The sequence below is a fragment of the Apus apus genome, chromosome 6 (assembly GCF_020740795.1).
Source record: "Apus apus isolate bApuApu2 chromosome 6, bApuApu2.pri.cur, whole genome shotgun sequence".
NCBI lineage: Eukaryota > Metazoa > Chordata > Aves > Apodiformes > Apodidae > Apus > Apus apus.
Window position 1 is genome coordinate 1,337,017 of NC_067287.1, and position 9,842 is coordinate 1,346,858.

Genomic DNA, 9,842 nt, shown 5'->3' on the forward strand with positions numbered 1-9,842 from the left:
AACTTCAGAACTATGAGACAGTTTTGCTGTTCGTTTTTCATGGAGAAAGATACATAGGAAAGACTTTTTTGGGCAATTACTTGAGTAGACTCATTAAGCAGCAAGTAATTTTGAACAAGCCCATCTGCTGGAAACCTGCCAGGCACCCATCTCACCCTGGTGCTTCATCAACAAGAGCAAGAATTTGGATTTATGTGAGCCAGTAAAATAACTGTTGCATTAATGTTCAGTTTCATTGATCTAGAAACAAAATTAGCTGTAATAATTTTTTTTAAAGTTATTTTGTCTATCTGGGCCAGTTAGTTTAATTTTTTTTAATGGAACCTTTTAGAAATGGTGGAGAGAAAAGCACTTAAAGTTGTATTTGGTAGCACAATTCATAAGTGGGAGCATATATTACATGTCAAAGAAATGACTTTTTTTCATTTCCTGATCTACACGAAGCTAAATGTTTGTTTTTGATGATTGGCCTTTGCACAAAAAAGGCATTAAGTCAGCAGCAGTGAATTATTTATGAGACCTACTTTAACGTGATTATTCCCTGAGGGCCTCAAAAACCAAGAAGCCTTGTCCATGGTGCCGGTTTTCAGCTGAGGCAGCAGAGGAGTCGGATCCATGAGGCCACTTTTCCTTCTCATTTTTGCCCACTGTGCCCTCCAGGAAGAAGAAACAGGAGCTTCTACCTGAGAAGCTGGGAGGCTCTGCTCTCTGATCCTATTTTTTAAAAGATAAAAATTCCTGATTTTCTCTGTGATTTTAGTCTGGCTTTTGGCTTTAGTGCTGCAATAGAATTTGGATAAAGGGATGGAAAATTCAGGGAATTCACTGTGAACTTGGGACACTATTTGTTCTAAAAAATATTACCACTCTTTGGAAGCACAAATGCACAATTAATGTACTTATTATCCTAGTTCTGTACAGATAGAACTTGAAACTGCTCCCAGCTGTGGATACAAATAACCCTGAGATAATTTTCAAGAATATAAAATAAAGATCAATGTTTTGCTGAGACTAGAAAGCTCCAGGAAACAGCACGAAACTTGAATGTGCCAAATAACCTTCCCTTGTAACTCTTTGCAGGAAAATGGGATCTAACCTCTGGAGGTGCCATGCAAAGAACTGCTGCTTGTGGCTTCAAAATGCTTGTTAAAAATGACAACTGAATTAAGACACAGCAACACTAAACACTGCGGGTTTTCATATACAAGCTGAAAGGGCTTGAGCTGCTGCAATTTGAGTTTGAAAAATGATAGCAAGTGGCAGAACTTATTTTCAAGTCAACCTTTTTAGTGACTCTTAATAAAAAGGCATTTTTAATGCTAATTAAGAAGATGAAATAACTCAGACTATTCATTTTCTGGCTCCAAATGCTTGTTCAGAGGACCTCAGTTACTCACATAATTAAAATTTAGGTTATATGCTCTCATGTGTGTCCTCCTTCATATAGGAATTAAAAATTAAAGCCACCCGTTCATTGTCTGGGTGTCCATGTCCAAATAAATCTCTTGTCCCCCATTTATTTTCAGACAAGGAGGCTCAGCTTCTTAGGCAGGTTAAGGTTTATATTTTCCATTTCACTGAAGGTGCCATATTCCTGTGGCCCTGCACTGTGGGACATGGAGAGTGCTGGGGGGTGGTGGTAGATAATAACTCTTTTGCGCAGCAGCTTTCAGGGCCTCTGACACTTCACTTGTTTTCTGTAGCTCCTGGGCTGAAAATTGGGGAAAAATCTTCAGGAATTCAGCATCTCAAAGGAGATGATCCAGCCCCACCTGGACTGGGAAGTTCTAAAGTCACCTTTTGTAAACTTTTCTGCAAAGATGTTGATGTTTCTCTCGTTACACATTAACAATATTGGCCTTGAACCTTTACCAAGTCATATATGGTCTCCATCAATATGTTCCTCTAGAACAAGCAAAGCCTCACCTAGACCCACACCTCAGCTCTGCCCTCCAGAGATTCACACCTGGACAACCAGTGTTGGGTGGGATGGAGACTGGCACCAGGCTGACCAAGGCGTGCGTGGCCGCCAGGTTGCACGTGGGAATCATTGCACTAAAAAACAGGATCCCAGTCAGTGAATCATGGAATCCCAGGCTGGTTTGGGTGGGAAGGGATTGTAAAGATCTAGATCTTCCCCCTTCCATGGGCAGGGACACCTCCCACCAGCCCAGGCTGCTCCAAGCCCCATCCAACCTGCCCTTCAACACTGCCAGGGATGGGGCAGCCACAGCTTCCCTGGGCAACCTGGGCCAGGGTCTCACCACCCTGACAGCAAAGAATTTCTTCTTCATGTCTGACCTAAATCTTCCCTCTTTCAGCTTGAAACTGCTGGAAGCAGCAGCGAAGGTGTTAACTGGAAGGTGTAAACCCTGAGCACAGGATTAAAGATTTCTTCTCCATTGTAAATACTAGAAGCAGCCAAGCACATTGCAAGAGGGAAACGACACTGGGAAGGGACACTCCTGCACTACAGAAAAGAGGTCAGAGATGTTTTGTCCCCCTGCAGCAGCCACCCCCAGGGGATGGGCCCACTGGCTCTGCCCCAAGCAGGGTCCCCCAAACCTGCCTTGCAGCAGGCAGAGGATCAGCAACATTCAGGTATTTTGATGCCTGTTGCCCAGCCCTGTGTCCAGCCTCCTCCCTAAGTCCCTGCTCAAGCCTGCAGGGGAAAACCAGAGAGATTCCCCAGCACTACAGATCCCAAAGTGTGTCCCTGCCAGGAACAGTCCCGAGTGATGCTCACCCAGAAATGCAACCACTTACAAATCAAAGTTGATATGCAAATGAGTGCAACCATTGATAATAACTTAAAAGCAATCTCAAAGGATTTTCCCCACTTAGGTCCTCTTGCACTCCTGCCTCTTTCCTCAGGAAGCTGTGAAGTTGCAGGAATTGTCTTTATTTCACTATATTTTAACAGAAGAAGGTACTAAAAATATCACATGGTAGTTTTTTTTTGGGGGGGGAAGGTCTCCTGCACCCGGAATTGGTTTCAGAGCAGAGTGTGTACATTGCAGCTTGCAGCCAAGTGTATCTTAACCCCAGTCCCTGTTCCCCTCTGCTGCAGGGACACGTGCTGCCCAGGAGCAGCTTTTCTCCAGGCAGGCTCGCAGCTTGATCCCAGCCCAGCTAAGCCCTCCCGGCTTACCCGGGATGCCTCCCGCCCCCCGCTTTGCCGGATAAGCTTTCCCACTGACGTCTGGCTCCGCTGTTCCTCACCCAGCACCCCCGGGGGCCGGGCTCTGCATCCTTGCTTTCCCAGGGACGGTGGCTCTGCCTCCCCCCACAGCTCACTGCTTAAGCTGGTTCAGGTTCTGGTTGCACTCAGGGGAAATATCCCCGGCTGCAGGTAGGGGAAGGCAGGTGAAAAAAAAACCACACAGGTTAAACTTAAAACATGCTTTGCAAGCATTAGGGCTTCCTTGATGTAATTTTTGAAGTTCCACCCTCACATGAGCAGTTGCAAATCCTATGCTGAGTTCCAGGATTTGTTATGTTCCTATTCCGTATTGATTTCAACATATCTGATGTTTTGCTTCTCTGAGAAACTTCCTAAATTATTTATTTTTTATCTCTTTCTGGGAGCTGGTTGTCCTCACTTCTGTGCTCTCCATCCCACTGGGAGAGCCCCCTCCAGCATCTCCAATACTCCCACATCCCCCTTCACACCCCTCCCCCTCTAAGGCTCTGGGAAGCCCACCCCAAGGGACCTAGAAACACAAGGCTACAAATTAATACTGCCTAACCATCCTAACATCAGCATCTGCCCCGCTGAGTGCTAGTGCATGCTAAACAAATCCTTTTTTTCCACAGTTATTCTGGAGGGAAACAGAGGTAGGGAGGTCGGAAGGGTTATTTTTAAGCCCATCAACCCTGAGACCTGCTGTTCCTCTGGCTCCAGGTTCTCATAAGTCAAGCCAAAGCAACCCACCTCCAGAACACCAGATGCATTTGTATGTCAAATCACAGCCTCTGCTTTGGGGGAAACTCTTGCCAAGCTGCAGCTGGGTGAGGTGGGGTGAAACCTGGAGGGGAAAGAGGACAGCCAGCCCTGGGAAACCTTTCTCCCCTCTCCCTTTTCTTCCTATTTTTTCTTCCCTCCCCCAAAGGTAGCTTTCCATCATGACCATCAGTAACAGATCCTGCAGATCCAGCCGGGGGGAGGTGTGAGCCCCCAGGGGTGTCCCTGCTCCCAGCAGCCCCCCAGCATCCCTGCTCCCAGCCCCACCCCCCCAGCATCCCTGCTCCCAGCCCCCCCCCCCAGCATCCCTACTCCCAGCCCTCTCCCCAGCATCCCTGCTCCCAGCCCCCCCCCCCAGCATCCCTGCTCCCAGCCCCCCTCCCAGCATCCCTGCTCCCAGCCCCCCCCCCAGCATCCCTGCTCCCAGCCCCCCCCCCCAGCATCCCTGCTCCCAGCCCCCCCCCCCCCAGCATCCCTGCTCCCAACGCCCCCCCCCAGCATCCCTGCTCCCAGCACCGCCCCCCCCCCAGCATCCCTGCTCCCAGCACCGCCCCCCCCCCAGCATCCCTGCTCCCAGCACCGCCCCCCCCCAGCATCCCTGCTCCCAGCCCCCCCCCCCCCCCCCAGCATCCCTGCTCCCAGCCCCCCCCCCCCCCCCAGCATCCCTGCTCCCAGCCCCCCCCCCCCAGCATCCCTGCTCCCAGCACCGCCCCCCCCCCCAGCATCCCTGCTCCCAGCCCCGGGGAGCCCGAGCCCAGCAGCCGGGGCAGAAACCGGGAGCAGAACAGCTCCCTCACAGGACCTGCGGTAATTAGCACTCCCGAGTGAAGTGCTGAGGATGAACCTGGCTAATGAGCGGCAGCACAGCGCCAGGCTGGCACAGCCCTGCCCCACCGGGGGCCCGACTTCACGTCTGTCACAGGAGGGTGAGCTGCTCCTCGCACGCTGTGCCCCCAGTGCCCTGGTTCTTGTTCCCAGCCCAAACCCTCATCCAGTCACCTCACCCTGCCGTTTGGATACCGTTTCTTTTCCACATCCCAACTCCTGCAAGACTCACAGAAAATATCTAGAAGCTTCCCAGAGCTTCAAATGCAAGCCAAGGAACTGCCACAGACCGAAGTCAACACAGACCCCGAGCAAGAGGACAAATTCCTCTCCTCCAGCTCCACGCTCCCATCGTCTGTCTACCCCTGTGCCATTCCCACCAAAGCCCCAGCAACTCAGCTTTATTGGAATAAAGCCACAGAAGGTGCATTCCAGAGTCACACTGGGCACACATCCAACTGCCAGCAAGTGCCAGCCAGAGAGCTGCACTGACCCCCGTGGCAACATCGAGTTCAGAGAGAACTTGGGGGAATCAGACCAAAAAGATGAAGGTTACAGGGGCTTCGGTGCATGATCTGGGGAGGGACAAGCAGCAGCACCATGGGACTGAGCTGCTCAGCCAGCCCAACAGCAGGGGCTGGTGCCACACGCTCCTGATCCCTGCCGACCTAACAACTGCTTCACAATCAAGGGAAATAAACTAAAGACAATGCCATGAGTTACTGCCAAGAGGTGAGCTTTTATCCAGTTCACACTGGAGAAACGGGTCACACCAGGTCTCAGCACCCCCACAGCAGTGGAGCTCCACAGGACCAAGGTCTCCAGTGGATCTATGATTTGATGGGAATAAGCTGTAAGCATGCACTGGGGATCCAAAGTCTCCTGTGCTGCTCAGCTCCAAAGGCTGGCAGGTCAGAAGCAGAGTAAAAAAGCAGTTTCTGCTGGTTACACTATGTCCTGCAGCTCAGGAAGGAGACTTGGTTCTAGGATAAGAGAAAATCACTGTTGTATCCATGGCAAACAAAGGAGTTTTTGCAAGATCCATTTTGGAAGTGGTAGATAAGCAATTGATAGACTTCCTGCCTTTTCTCCCCAGGCACCAATAACTCACCACAGATCCCAGCTTTATGGATTGTGTAAAATACTATACCAAGATAGGTAATCTTTTTGTGGGATTAGCATTTCCTATCTTTTTGGAAAATGAGTATTTTTACTGTAAAATACCTCCCAAATGTCTGAGTTCTCAGTGTAGGACAATCAGACTTTCTGAACAGGGCAGTATTTTAAAGGGCCTTATTTTCTCTGCCTGCATCTGTTTCAACCAAATAAAAGTCTTTTTCCAGAATATGATATTTTCTGCTCCTGGCTGTCTTTCATGGGGTATTGCAACTGTAAAATCATAAATTTAAAGTGGGGGTTTTATTACTTTCAAGAATACAACTGACAAAACCTGTGAGATCCACAGGGCCACGGCTGCTGATCCCGATTTCAGGCCCCAGTTCCCCAGCAGAAGAAGCAAATCACAAGAGATGCTCCAGAGAGGAGCTCTGATTGAATACACATTCAGATTCTTAAGAGCATTGTGACCATCTGTGACTGCAGCTTCATCCAGCCCCGGGCTTTGATTGAAACAGAGGAAGATACCCAAGATAAGGTCCGTGAGAAGGGACTTTGGCTTTCTCCAGAGACACATCCCAAAAAAAGACACCCTCATCAAGGAGAATTGGTAATTATAATTTAAAGTGGGCACGTGCAAAGCCAGAGCAGGTCCCTGCTGTGCTCCCAATGGAAGGGCTGATCCAGGAGCAACCCTGTACACCCCATAGCCAGCAGGACCTGAGCCGTGGGGCCAGGCTCTGCCCCGAGGGGCAGGGCACAGATGGTGGGACAGGCTGCAGCCTGGGAACCTCTGGGTGCAGATTGGGAAACACATTCATCCAGAGGGCAGGCTAACACAGCAAGAGGAGATTCCCCCCTCCTTAGGGGATTATTTCCATTTGTTGGTTGTTTTGTATTTGCAGTGGACTGGTGAAGAGTAAATCATGAGGCGAGTCGTGAATTCCCCAGAGGTGATGGATGCAAAGACCTGGGCTCCCTGCACAGAGCCATGGCCTTGCCACAGGCAGCCCAGGGGAGAGGGGACATGTTTCCCAATGCCATTGGCTGGAAGAGGCTTAAAGCAAACCCCCACCTCCCCCTGGGACTTCACCCACTTCCCATGTTAACTACTTGCCCAGATCAGCCAGGAACATGAGGTTTTACTTTAAGCTGAGCAAAGGCTTGGTTATTTTGACAAACAAGAGCTGTGCAGCACAGCACACAAATAAAGGAATAATGGGAAATGCTTCAGTAAAAACCCAAGAAAAGTGTGAACAGTTTCCCCGTTTCCTGGTCACCCCAGGTTCTGCTCTGCTTTGCTGGGTCACCCTGGAGCGTGGCTTGTGCCCTTGTCTGCCATCCCTGCATGACAGCTCACTTCTGCAGGACTCACTCCAGCCTGGAGCCAGCAGCACTTCCATGCTGATCTGCCACACATCATTTAGTGCAATTAAGCACGACTGACAATTTCTTTTCAAGAAAGCCTGAGAACAAGGCAGGATAGGAGAACAAATAACTTTTCTCACCTAGCAAAGGCAGCTTCCCTGGGGCAGAGCAGCTCGTTAGCAGGGCCAAGTGTGGATGCTGCAGCAGAAGGCAGCTGCCAACACACATCCCCACCCCTTCCTCCTCAGAAACGCAAACATTCCCACATCCAGGGCACTACAGGCACAGAAAATCCCTTTTCCAGGCATTTTAATTGAAGAAACTTCCCCTCTCCCCCCAGACCATCAAACAGCAGGTGATGGGGAGATCGATCCCTCTTCACCCTGGTGTGGGGTATCAACCACTGAAAGATTTTCACCTCGACCTGCCAATACAGGATCTGCACAGCCAGCAAGCTCAACAAAAGCTGAGGAATGCAGCCAAATTCTGATTTGCTGTGGGCTGGGTACATCTGGAATAGCTTGAAAGGGTCTTTGTTTTCTAATGCTTTAATTACAGTTATCCTTCATTCTCACTACTGTGCCACCGTTCCAGTGCTTCCCAATAAAGCTAATTTATAGCCAACAAAAGAGTAGCTTTGAAATTAGTCAGCTGTTGGGATGGAAGAGCTCCAGCAAAAGCCTGTTTCCTTTAATCTGCCTCTTGACACATCTCTGAAATCCTATGGGAGTCAATGCATTTTGAACCTGAGTGGAAATGACTGTATGAGGCTGACTTCAGAATATCTCTTGCTCACATCTACTCATTCTGCACTTGCTTCAGCCCTCTTGCTCCCCTTCCCTTCCTCTCAGCTATCACGACATGATCCACCAGGAGCTGACAGACATCAGAAACCCCAGATTTTCCTACTGAAGGAGAAGATGCTACCTCAGGAAACCTTCCCTTTGCAGAAGAGAAAGTGGCTTTACCTCCTGAAGCTGCCAGAGGTCTTCAGGGCTGAAGAGGCCAGGCTAGGAATCTGGAAAGGCACAGACTGGGATTTTCTCAGTTTGGTGTATACAAAACACCTGCCTCTGCACACACAGAGCAGATCTCCCAAGTCATAAACTTGTATTTAGAAGAACTTGGTATCTTTTACCATAATAGAGCAAGCACTCCCTTCTTCCTTGTTCATGTTTAAAAAACAAGGTTTAATTCCTGCTTCTACTATCTGCATATTCCAGTAGGACTTCCAGAATAGCCAATATTAAAGGGATGCATCCAGACAGACCCACAGAACTCCCCAAATGGAAAGTTTCCACCTGGAGGTGTCAGGGCCAATGTCAGACCTTTGGGGCACACAAACACACCCACAGCAGGTGGGAACTCAAGAGCTACTTGGGTGAGGCAAACAGTCCCAGACTGCTTATACCAACCCTAGAGATACTGAGCAGCATCTCCACAGGGAGCAGGATTTACATCAAAGCCAGTGCAGAATAAACTTTCTGGCTGTGTGCTCGTTGGCCCTGCTGCTGGAAAATGAGGGTCCTTTGGGACTGGGGAAGTCTCACATACCAGGCACTTGGGACATCATTTTCTTCCATTCTGCAATCATTTCAGAAGAGCTCAGTGCTTTGCTCTGCAAGTATTAATCATTACAGGCTACCTCATGATTTTGCTTATCAGAAGATATTTTTTAAATTCATTTCTAAAAAATAAATAAAAAAAAACCAAAAAAAGCAATTTGGATTTCATCTCTTCCTGCTGAGGATTTCTTGTGCTCCAGGAGCATTGTGCAAAGGGAGCACGCAGGCACAGGACACCTTTGGGGAGGCAGTGGTTTTGTGGAAAAACACCAGTTGCCTCCATTAATATTTGCTACCTGACTACAAGCAGCAGCACTAATTCCTTTTACCAAGCACATACCTGGAGAAGAGCAGCTAAAACCACCTGACTAACCACCTCAGTTTCCTTCTTTCATGCTCTCAGAATAGCTTGCTGGGAAGTAAGAAATATCACAAAATCCTGAACCAGCTTCATTTTAAGGCTAGAGCAGTGTCAGCAGGATTAAATCCTCCTGGCCACAGTTTGGGAAGAAATCCCTAACAGCCTGGAAGGTGTGAAAAATGGGTTATTAACCCCTGGGCTCACTGTAACCCCTGATCCTGCTCCAAATGTGTTGTGTGTGCAGCCGAATAAATTGGGATGCACATGGTCAAGCACACAGAGAACTGGGGATGAGAGCCACTGGACTATTGAAGGGCATTTTGAGCCCCATTTCCTTCCCAGCACGAAAAAGGGTAATTTTCAGAGGTAGCACACAGCTGTTGCAGGTAAATATACCGCCCCACACACACTGTTTAGAAGGGAAAACTAAAACAAACACTGCTCCTTTTCCCAGCCTGAGCCACATCCCCAGCACAAGAGCCTGGGATGAGCTCATTCCATGGGAGGATCAAAAAATGCTTTCCCTACAGACCAGCTGCAGTAACAGACTCTACACAAAAAAAGTCTCCAAGTCTGGCAGATTTTATATATCTAATATTTTACAGAGATTTGTCTCCAACACAGAAGGCTGCTTGGGGTTCTG